General features: G+C 38.9%; 1 protein-coding gene and 1 long non-coding RNA gene across 2 annotated transcripts in view; one reads left to right on the top strand and one right to left on the bottom strand.

Annotated features, from left to right (window-relative positions):
- The window catches only part of LOC136787896 (dystrophin-like), a 100,088-nt gene that overhangs the window by 68,242 nt on the left and 19,609 nt on the right, over nucleotides 1-12,237 (bottom strand). The gene's annotated exons all lie outside the window — the stretch shown is intronic.
- LOC136787906 (uncharacterized) lies at nucleotides 1,905-10,439 on the top strand. The gene is made up of 3 exons (XR_010826969.1): nucleotides 1,905-3,936; nucleotides 6,690-9,049; nucleotides 10,152-10,439. It is a non-coding gene; the product is annotated as an uncharacterized lncRNA (long non-coding RNA).

The raw sequence follows: 12,237 nt of genomic DNA, 5'->3' as shown, positions 1-12,237 counted from the left end.
TTTTGTTTAAACTTCTGTTATATTTAAGTAACTTTTCTGTAAGAGACACTGGTGATTCCAATGCTGAAGTCTTAATTATGGCAATGTATAATACTAGAAATATTAATTACTTGTAACTTCATAGAAAATTCTTGAAAGCTTCCATTTGATTCAAGGATAATTATGCAGTCATAAAGCACATTTCCAGAATGAAGTCATGTACCATTTTAATGAAGGGGGAAAATGGTCAGGAAACATTTCAGAGAGCAGTTATCCTCGCTTATAACCGTGGCACACCAGCTTTATTCCCTTGCTACCGGATAACTAAGAAATGGTTTCAGGAGCATCAGTCCTTTTGCTCCAAAGTCAAATTATTTAAAGTACTACAAATGATTCAGATTATTTTGTATGTGCCTATCATTTTGTTCTTTCAAAAAGAGGGGTACTTAAAAACAAGCAAAAACACAACTACACAACACACTGTCCTGGTTCCGGTTAGGACAGACTTAATTTTCCTCCTAGTAGCTGGTAGGGTGCTATGTTTTGGATTAGTATGAGAAGAGCACTGATAACATGCTGATGTTTTAATTGTTGCAGAGCAGTGTTTACACCAGGCCAAGGACTTTTCGGCTTCTCGCTCTGTCCTGCCAGCGAGCAGGCTGGGGATGCAGCAGGAGCTGGGAGGGGACAGACCCAGGACAGCTGACCCAAACTGGCCAAAGGGGTATTCCATACCATCTGACGTCATGCTAAACAATATATAGGGGTGGCTGGCCGGGGTGGGGGGCCGGCTGCTTGGGAATAGGCTGGGCATCGGTCAGCGGGTGGTGAGCAATTGCATTGTGCATCACTTGTTTTCTTACACATTATTATTATTAATACTATTATCATTATCACTATTATTATTATTATTGTTATTATTATATTCCCGTCTTAATAAACTGTCTTTATCTCAACTCACCGGCTTCACTTTCCCGTTTCTCTCCCCCATCCCAGAGAGGGAGCGGGGAGGGTGAGCGAATGGCTGTGTGGTGTTTAGCTGCCAGCCGGGTTAAACCACAACAACCCTTTTGGCGCCCAACGTGGGGCTCGAAGGGTTGAGATATCGACAAATTTGACCAGAGTGTGTTAAACTAAAATTGGTATAAGTATTGGACCTGCTTAATAGTTGCTAGTCACGATGCTGATTGCCTTAATCTCCAGTCTACTGTGCCTGTTTTCCAAATTGAGTTTTATAGCGCGTTACTTTCTGTATGTGCTCCCTGTTGCACTGTTTATCCTTTCCGGGCCCTGGTTTAAGATTGTTATGGTACTGTGCGGTGTAACGATGGCTTATGAAATGATGAAATATCTGGTCACGACTCTAACCTGGTATTTGTACTCAGCACTGACGTCGACTCTATACTTTGGAACCCACATCTCGGAAACTATTAGCAATTACACCTATTGCCTGTTTTCGTTAGGGAGCCAATCTGTGAAGGGGACAGGGGAAGACATGTTTCCCTACCTGTTCACTCTCCCTTTCTCCTTCACCACCACCCTCTTATCCCCCGAGCAGTGGCAAAGGACTGTTGTGGTTTAACCCGGCTGGCAGCTAAACACCACACAGCCGTTCGCTCACCCTCCCCGCTCCCTCTCTGGGATGGGGGAGAGAAACGGGAAAGTGAAGCCGGTGAGTTGAGATAAAGACAGTTTATTAAGACAGGAAAATAATAATAACAATAATAATAATAATAGTGATAATGATAATAGTATTAACAATAATAATGTGTAAGAAAACAAGTGATGCACAATGGGATTGCTCACCACCCGCTGACCGATGCCCAACCTATCCCCGAGCAGCCGGCCCCCCACCCCGGCCAGCCACCCCTATATATTGTTTAGCATGACGTCAGATGGTATGGAATACCCCTTTGGCCAGTTTGGGTCAGCTGTCCTGGGTCTGTCCCCTCCCAGCTCCTGCTGCACCCCCAGCCTGCTCGCTGGCAGGACAGAGCGAGAAGCCGAAAAGTCCTTGGCCTGGTGTAAACACTGCTCTGCAACAATTAAAACATCAGCATGTTATCAGCGCTCTTCTCATCCTAATCCAAAACATAGCACTCTACCAGCTACTAGGAGGAAAAATTAACTCTGTCCTAACTGGAACCAGGACACACACTTAAGACTTTTTATTTATTTTCTCTCCCCTTCCCAGTTCTTATTCACAGAATTGCCCTGTTTATTGCTCAAGTAGTTTTTCTTCAGATTAGATTGATTTTTGATACAGCCACTCTGGTTGGCAGAATAATCCCTAAAGGTCACATCTCAAAAATATTACCCACAGAGAGCTTAATACATACAACAACTTTTCTGGCCATCTCTATATAAAATACACTGTTATTTAGAGCAACGGTATAAACAGAGCAATTCAAGGATCACCTCCTCCAAGCTCAGGAGAGATGCATACCAACATAGAGGATGTCGAGTAAAATGACCAGGAGACCTGCATGGCTGAACAAGGAACTCCTGGCCAACCTCTCACAGAAAAAGGAGGCCTACAGAGAGTGGAAGCAAGACAGGCAGCCTGTGAGGAACACACAGAAATTGTCCAAGCAGTCAGGGATCAGGTTAGGGAAGCTAAGGCCCTATTAGAATTAAATTTGGCCAGGGATGTCAAGGGCAACAAGAAAGGCTTCTACAGGTACCTCAGTGATACAGTGAAGACTAGGGAAATTGTGGGCCCTCCCCCAGAGGAAATGGGAGACCTAGTTACCCAGGATACAGAGAAGGCTGAGGTACTGGATGACTTCCGTGCCTCAGTCTTCTCCAGGCAAGAGCTCTAGCCACACAGTCCAAGTTCCAGGAGGCAAAGGCAGGGACTGGGAGAATGATGAACTGGCCTGGGTAGGAGAAGATCAGGTTCAAGACCATCTAAGGAACCTGAAGTCATACAAGTCCATGGGACCTGATGAGAGGTATCTACAGGTCTTGAGGCAAGAGGTGGATGTAGTTGAAGTTCATGAAGTTCAACAAAGCTGACTGCAAGGTCCTGCATCTGGGCCAGGGCAATCCAAAGCACAAATACAGGCTGGGTGGAGAATGGATTGAGAGCAGCCCTGTGGAGAAGGACCTGGGGGTGTTGGTTGATAAGAAGCTCGACACGAGCCAGCAATGAGCGCCTGCAGCCCAGAAAGCCAACTGTATCCAGGGCTGCATCAAAAGAGGCATGGCGAGCAGGTCCAGCTCTGCTCTCCTGAGACCCTACCTGGCGTATCGCATTCAGCTCTGTGGCCCCCAGCACAATGAGGACATGGACCTGTTGGAACGAGTCCAGAGGAGGGCCACAAAGATGATCAAGGGGCTGGAGCACCTCTCCTATGGAGACAGGCTCAGAGAGTTGGGGTTGTTTAGCCTAAAGAACAGAAGGCTCTTGGGAGACTTTATAGCAGCCATCCAAAGAGGGTCTACAGTAAAGCTGGAGAGGAATTCTTTATGTAAGTGTAGTGATAGGACAAGAGGTAACAGTGGTTTTAAACTAAAAGAGGGTAGGCTCAGATTAGATATAAGGAAGAAAGTCTTTACTCTGAGGGTGGTGAGGCACTGGAACAAACTGCCCAGAGAAGCTGTGGATGACCCATTCCTGGAAGTGCTCAAGGCCAGGTTGGATGGGGTTTTGAGCAATCTGACCTGGTGGGAAGTGTCTATGATTCTATTCTATGAGTCTACAAATCAGAACCATCAGAAGACAATCAATAGCCTGCTTTCTGCAAGGCTCTATACAAAAGAAAAAACTCCTGAAATCGCAGCAAGCTATAAAGAAACCAGAAAAATCTCAAGTCCACAAGCCCCTTTTTTTGGAAGTAGTGCAACATCATTCCAACAATGATCTCTCTGCTGTTTGAATTCTAGATGAAAGCTGTGACTGAAATTCTCCTGTACTCATGGTATTCATGAAATTGCTACCTCCAGTATCTACTCGTAAGTAAATACATGATTTTTTCATTTTTTTTTTTCCATGAAAGAATCATTAATCTGAGGCTATTCTTTTTCACCTAGCTTCCAGAAAGCAACTACTATAAAAAACACTGCTCATTAGGCCATTAGTTTAAAAATTTATAGATGGAAATGAAGGAAAACTTTAAAGAAAAACTAGTATGATCCTATAAAGCCTTGTTCCTTTATCTTTTGCATGCGCGTATGTGTGTGTATGTACAAGTGCCCCATCAGGGACTGCTATTAGCCACTTAAGTGCCTCCAGACTTGCCATGAATCTTTTCTAAATTTTGGTTCTTCTGATTAGGCCATGACTTTTCAAGGTACGTTGTTTAAATGAAGCCATCGAAAATTATCTACAGCAAAAGAAAAACTTTCCTGTATTTTTAGAAACAGCTTTTGCCCTATGTGCAGAGCAAATAATCGCAAAAATATCAGAAAATGAGTAAATCCACCACCTCTACAATGATTATAACAATGCAGCTTCTTCTTCTAATATGCAATCACAAAGTTAGAAATATTAGGAAAAAATCTTAAGGAAAAACTAAATTTCACTGTAGTCCTGCCTTCCAAACATATTTATTTTAAGTATCTTAAAAATGCAAGAACTGACTGAAGATGGATGATGTTTTTTTCCCCCCCTCTTTCTAGATTTAATCATTTCAACCACTATCACATGTTCTCTTTGGAATCAATAGAAAATTGATTCATTTTGTTTGTATGGAGAAATGAAAATCCTCTCTCAAGGTATTTTTTACAATCAGTACAGGAAAGTCATTACTGTGCCCAGAAAATCTTGTCCAGAGGCTTAACACAAACACACTGAGGATGTAAGGAAATCACTTGAGATGCACTGTCCTGTTATGGAACAATGTCAACTGCTGATGAAAATCACAATAGAAGGGGTTATAACTCTTATGGTCTTTTTTGACATTTTGATCTTTAGACAACCACACTTAAAGGCTGGAATACATTTCACAGAGTTACACTCATGCACGTGAACTAGTTTAGAATCCCTCACAGTTAAGATCAAAACCAGAATGTACTATTTCAAAGGAATTATCCACCTTTAGGATCTGATTCAACTCATTCTGAACTGCCCCCTACCTCTCCCTCCCTTCCTCCCTCTCTCCAAATGGAAAAAACCAACACACCATCTTAGATGACTCAAAAATATCAATATTCTCTGAGTACAGAGTCTACCTAGCTCAGATGTTGAGTTCTGGTCTAGAGATGAAGGTTGTTAACATGAATACTACCCCAAAAATTCATATAAATATCTTCCTTCAATCTCTCATCCAGAGGCTTGAACTTAAATTTGTTTCTTCCACCGCCTGGTGGATGAATGTTCCATATGACCTTCTGCTAACAAGTACCAAGATGAAAATGTCCAGCATTTCCACTCGGAATACACCAATTTACTAAGATTTCATAAAACTAACTGCTCTTAGGCACACAAAAATTTTTCTGGCTACATCAACAATCAGCATTTTCATAATAGTAAACAACAAAGCTAGCTTAACTATAAAGAGAAATTAGTGTATTTCAGCAGGAATTACGATCTCTCTCTTTGACTGCCACTGAAAGAACAGAATCTTACTGCTTTCTACTGGACCCCACATGGCAACGATTCAGACTATTTGCGTGGCTGCACTCACATCTTGCATCCTTCATTGCAAGATGGCTTAATCAAATGATGACTGTTTTGCTACTGTAAATGAAGGCTGTGCAAACATCATCTCTGCCTGGGAAGTAAATGATAACTTGCAAACTGGAACTGAATTCTCCTTTTCCTCTGTGCTCAAACAAAACAAAAGAACCAGCATTTGTCTTTTTAACTGAAGGCTCTATCTTTTTAACTGCAGGGGCTATGGCTTGCACGGTTCATGAACTTATCACGTATCTCTAGATTTCTTTATTTCATGGAGTGGACAGGCTGCCAGAGATTGGAGTAACTTCTCCTACAAGATCAGACTTGCTCAAAATCTATGGCTGAATTAAATGATCACTTTTGTCATGCATCCCACACACAAGTTACTTTATTGGCTGACACAAAGTCTCCAAAGTAACTACCCTATTAAAGCCAGAAAAAATTCCACAGGGAATGAGCAACTGAGTTTAATCAGGTCTAGCACATTATCTCAATACTTTGAAGAGAGAATTATTTTATAACTTTTAAAGGAGAAACTTCTGTAAGTGTCCTAACTCTAAGTCATGGTTTTGTTATTATTATAACCATGCACAGTCACACAGTATCTTCCCCAATTCACAGAACTGCTATAATACCCATATACTTGGGAACTTACCTAAAGCTATTACTTTGAAATTCAAGCCCAGGGGCCACTACACCTTTTATCTGATGTTTAACTCTCAGGAAGTTTTAACAACAAAAGCCACTTTCACTGGGTTATTAGTTGAACTGATAGTCCTTGCAATTGTCACAGTATTCATGCACTAAGTAACTTTAAGAAATACTCTTCTCAGTCCTTTTGAGAATTTTAAATTCAAGACAACCTTGCCTTCTCTTCTGTTCTGAAATTGACAAAATTTGACTGTTTGAAAACACACTTTCTTCAAATAACAAGGTTCTCAGATCTGGCCCACAGCAAGCACAAAGAATAAAGAAAGAAGCATGCAAATGTTCAGGTAGTTCTTTTTTATTATTATATTTTGTTGAACAGAATCTTTCATATTCTGCAGTAAGAGATTTTTGCTAACTTTCCTCTCTCCTTTTGCAGCATGTTGAGACTTTCTGTAACATAAAGAAGAACTGAATACGCACCATATGAAAAGTTTTTCAGCTGAAAGAAACTTTTTAAGAAGTGGAGCACTTCTTTATTACCAGACACTAAAAGCACTTTCAAATAGGCTGAAATTTGTTTTTGCCATAGATGGTTTTGATTAAAGAAAAACAATTTACAGGTTACTATTTATTCCTTCTGGGTCAAACATTTTACTCCTGAAGTTATTTTAGTGATTATCAGCATTTCTGTTTTTCTCACTCCCTGGTAATTGTGGCACCTTATTTCTCACTAAAATAGTCCACAGTCTATCATTAATCCATTTTATTCCTCTTACCAATCATTATTTAGCATGAGAAATACCATAAAAAGCGCTATCAAGAATTCAACAGCTAAAAAATTTCCACATTTTACAATCAGAAGCTAAAGAAGTAGGTTTAAAATAATGATTAGTACACCATCTTAATCATGAGTTTTTAAAGTTTGTTTTCTATAATACACAAATCTGGAATTTCAGACTCACAGAGCTTGGATTCTGTCTTATGCAGTCTGAGATGTTCTCCACACTCAGGAATTTAACTTTTACACAGTCAAGAAAGAAAGAATCCAAATAAAACAACAGAGAAACATCTGGGATACTGGCACAAATGACAACGATTTTTCCTTACAATTTCAATAGGAACTTCTGAAAAAATGCCTTCCTGTGTACATCTTTGTGCCTACTTAAGCAAAAAAAGTATATAGCAGGATATTTTCAAGAGTTTAAACTACAGAACACAATCCACTGTATTCAACAGCTGAAAAAGTTTTACCCTTGTAAGTTTCTTCAGCTCAAAGGAAATGCACGCTGCCACTGCATTAGAAGGGTGAGGCATAATATAAACATTGTCTTTTATTATTATAGTAGCAGCAAAGGTGAAAAAACCCTCAGAACTGCCAATCACTATCTGGAAAGAAGTATTTTTACATTAGATTCACCTTTTAAGCAAAGTAGTCTATTTCATATATACATCAATGCTTTGTTCCTGGTATAAGGCACAGGGGCTAACTTGACTCAAAGTTCTGACCTAGTACTAGTTTTTACTAGGTGGTTAACATCTTATTTCTATTGCCTTCAGTGGTTGCTCAACTGTGCACAGGGGATTTGTGAGAATAACATGCCTAAAAAGGAGTCTCAGTCCACAGCATCTCTTCCCTCCTACCCCATTTCAAATCCAGAGATTTTAATCAAACATGTCATCAATTAACATTATTCATTCCTACCAAGTCAGCACCTTAATTAACCTTTCATTTCTGACCAAATTTAAAAAAAAAAAAATCCAAGATGCTTGTATGAGTTTTTATACAAAGTTCAGCAATCTGTTTGGCAGCTTTTCCAGTCCAGATTAACAGCCAGGCAGATAGTGGCCTATCTGCTCCAACTTTGCAGTGGAATATTTATATAACATCTAAGCAACTTGCGATAAAGCAAATTCTTTCAGTTATCCTCAAAATGAAGAATATGAAGGTACCTATTAGTTTTTTTTGATCAATTTTAAGGAAAAGCCCTCTGCTATATTCAATTTATAAGGAATAAGAATCTCCAAGTCTCACCTCATACTCAACATTTCCTTAACTAAACCATCTTTTCTGTCTTTTTTTCTTAAATCTACATATATCATATTTACACATATCGTAGTGCTAAAGGTACAGATTTTGGAAATACTATAGTAACTGAGATTCTAAGATCTAAGCAGGATGTTTTGATCTAGACCTATTCTTAGCGAGACAAATACATAATGTGGTGTCAACAACTGGCACCAGCTGCATCGGTGTGGCCTAACCTCGACCACTGTGTGCAGTTTGAGGCACCACAGTAAAAGACATGAAACTATTAGAGAGTGCCCAAAGGAGGACTATAAAGATGGTGAAGGGCCTGGAGGGCAAGATGTATGAGGAGGGGCTGAGGTCCCTTGGTTTGTTCAGCGCAGAGCAGAGGAGGCTGAGGGGAGGCCTCATGGCGGCCTGCAGCTCCCTGACGAGGGGAGCGGAGGGGCAGGCGCTGAGCTCTGCTCTCTGGGGACAGCGACAGGACCCGAGGGAACGGCGTGGGGCTGGGACAGGGGAGGGTCAGGTTGGGTGTGAGGGAAAGGGTCTGCACCCAGAGGGTGGTTGGGCACTGGGACAGGCTCACCAGGGAAGCTGTTACAGCACTGAGCCTGACGGATTTCATTAAGTGTTTGGACAATGCTCTCAGATACATGGGCTGATTTTAGGTTGATCTTTATGGAGCCAGGAGTTGGACTCAATGATCCTTATGGGTCCCTTCCAACTAAGGATATTGTATGATTACTTAGAAGAACTACTGTTTATTTCCAGTAAGTAGATTAAAACCTGTTCTAATAAATAAATCTCCTTACACAAGGTGAAATCTATTTAAAATTGAATATAGAGTTTTTGTTGACTTAGCAAATACAGTGCTTTCACTTCATCTTAAATTTTCATGTGAAAAAAAATATCCAGTAAAAATGTAGGTACTGTTATGTACCACAAGAAACTTGTCAGATTATGTATTTAGCATTTACCTAAAATTCCCCCTGCTTCCTTTGGGATTTAAAGACTAGGATAATACTTATTTCATTTTCTATATTGATGCATCGGTCAGTATAATTCTGTTCTAATTGATCTTTCCTCAGTTGTCTTCCATTAGTAATTTTTCTGAGCAACCAAGAACTACATGCACAATTCCAATGGGCTTCATTAATTAAATTGTGAGTTAAAAAAAGAAAAAAATGCTATATACAAGCATTATTAATATTAGCTTAAATTATGGATTAGGGGCATAGGAAGTCCCAGTGGAAGATGCCATATATAAGCAATTAAAACGCATGAGACATTTGCGAAGGAAAATAGAACAAGATTCAACCTGGTTGAATATTTTACCACAGTTACATAAATGATTTATTTGGAAAACAATGCTGAAACACAGCATGAGTAATGATGAACAGAAAATTACACAGAATGCGATATAGTTGCAAATAAACCTATGTGATCATTTGTCAGAACAGACTAATGATTACAATTTGACAGACAGTTCTGAGGCACTGTGACTGATAAATATTAATATAAACCCAAACATTTATAAAGAAGTCAGGAAAATAAAAAGCAAAACAGGGTAGAGATTTGTACAAGTAGGCAAATGACCACACACTAGAGAGCATCTACTTCAGCAGGATGAGAAGGTTACCTTTAGAACTAACAGAAGAAAAAATGTATTTAGAATACTGCAGGTTTTGATGTGTGCGCACTGAGTGAGTATGAGGGGGTAAGTGTGCTAAATCCAAAAATTAAAAAAAAAACAGGCTTTTGGTGTATGAAACACCTGTATATTCACGGGACTACTTGTAACACTGACTTTCACCATCAAGTTCAAATCTGAAGTTTGATATTGCTTCCCATCTATCCCACTTCTTGCTGCAGCTCAACAGACTGGATTCTCATCAGCATAGAATCACTTTGTCCTCTCTCACTTTGGAAGCTGATTGACAGAACAGTTAGGTAGGAAATGAGCGAAGTCTTTACAGTACTTCATTTGTGATGCTCTCAGCATTATATGAAGAACAGTAAGGCTGCCTACTGAACCTTATCAATGAACAGCATTGCTACAAGCTATGAAATACACAAATGTATGATCAGATGCCTGAATTATACCATCACCAAAAATCCATGGTGAATATGATGATGACCTACAAATATGAAGATACCTATTCTCTGTTTATTGTACTAATATTACCCCTAGTTTTGTCTATAAAATGTTTTATAATAAAATATTTTATCTATAAAACGTTTGCTGTTAAGATTCTTCATATATTTTTAGCTCATTTTACATTTCAATGGTTTTATGCATTTGGACTTAGCAAGACATCCACAGAAACACATATGCACTTAGAATTTACAATATTTGTGTTACTGTGATCTTATCGAAGTATTTAGTCAGCTATTAACAGGGCAATAAAACAAGCACATAGTACACAAATTACTGTTTAGCCGTGAACTTTCTTCATTTTTTATCTTTATTATTGCTGTACCATATATTTAGTAGTATTTTTACACATACATCATATACAAGTGCATATGTGGACTAAACTTTAGGATATATTCTATAGGAAACTTATGTCCTAGAGAAAAATCTATTTGTTCCAACTATAAAACCTATGTTTATTTTGTCCCTTCCATTCTGATTTTTTTTTCCACAAAGCATCTCCATTTCCCTGTCAAACCTGACAACCCTCTCATATTCACATTTTAAGTACCCTTCCTCCTCACTGATGTTATTTCTCTTCATGCAACCTACGTGATCTCCTAAAGTTCATTGTTTCCTTTGAACCTTAGCTCTCCATAGCTTCTAGCAACTACAGAATCAGTGGTTGCTCCTGTCTTAATTGAGAAAAGAAAATTTAGACCAAAGAATTACTGCATTTTAAACATTTTTTTTTTTTATTTATAAGCACAGAAACAAGCCTCCCCCTTTGACAGAAGGTCCTATTATCCTATTTCTGTTTAATGTATGGTAAACCATTTAATAACTATTGTTTTATGCAATCTCCAAGCCTGTAAAAATATTTTTGTAGGAGAGAAAACACTGAAGTTCTGGATAACAAATTTTGTTAATGGTTTTCCTACCACACGCCTCTGTGACAGAATCCCAGCTTTCCTTGCTTTCAGTAGAAAAGCATTACTGTAAGTCCTGAAGATGACACGAGCTTCTATGTGACATATATGGTGAGGTCATAGATTAAACATTCTTACTCACTGAACACACCTGAAGCAGAGCAACAACAGGACATACAGGGTAGGGGAGGAAAACAACAGGGGAAAGTATCCTTGTGGGTCCCTTCTAACTCAGGATATTTTATGATCACTTGACCCATTTCAGCTGAGAAATATACTCAGCTGAGTATATTTTGCAATGTCAAGATTACTCAGCACTGTATTTTCAGCTTCAAGGCATTTTCCATTAGCATGTACTCTGGGCTTCATTAAAATATGGATCTGACATTACCGATGACAAGGCAACAGAGGTTTGTGGCCCTTCAGAAGAAGCACAGATTTCCTCACGTAGTCAAACGTACAAGCAGATGCACACTCTGTTAAAATCTTCATTCTTATTTGATATATTATTTAACAAATCAAATTATATTTTGTTATTGAATTAGTTAATTAAGTGATGATCAAATGTAAATATTTCAGAATATAAGACTTCAGAAACACAGTGATCATTGACTTGACAACTACCTACAAAAACAACAGCAATGCAAAATTACTAGAGTGCTCTTTATAATTCAAATTCAGCATTTCAAGTGATATTATAATCTCCAAATCCACTGCGACAGAAAAAATCTTGTAATTTGTTTTATAATGGATGTATTCCCACCAAATTAAATCCCAGTCATTTTATGTTTTCTCACTTGTAAGAGGAAGCATCTGCTTTTTCTTTGAATCTCTTAATGAAATAGCCTTCCAATCATTTATTACCATTAAAACCTGTAAAAGTTACTGTTTGTCA

The sequence above is a fragment of the Anser cygnoides genome, chromosome 31 (genome assembly GCF_040182565.1).
Source record: "Anser cygnoides isolate HZ-2024a breed goose chromosome 31, Taihu_goose_T2T_genome, whole genome shotgun sequence".
NCBI classification, from domain to species: Eukaryota; Metazoa; Chordata; class Aves; order Anseriformes; family Anatidae; genus Anser; species Anser cygnoides.
Note: the sequence above shows the minus strand (reverse complement) of the source record. Positions and strands in the feature narration are given on the sequence as shown.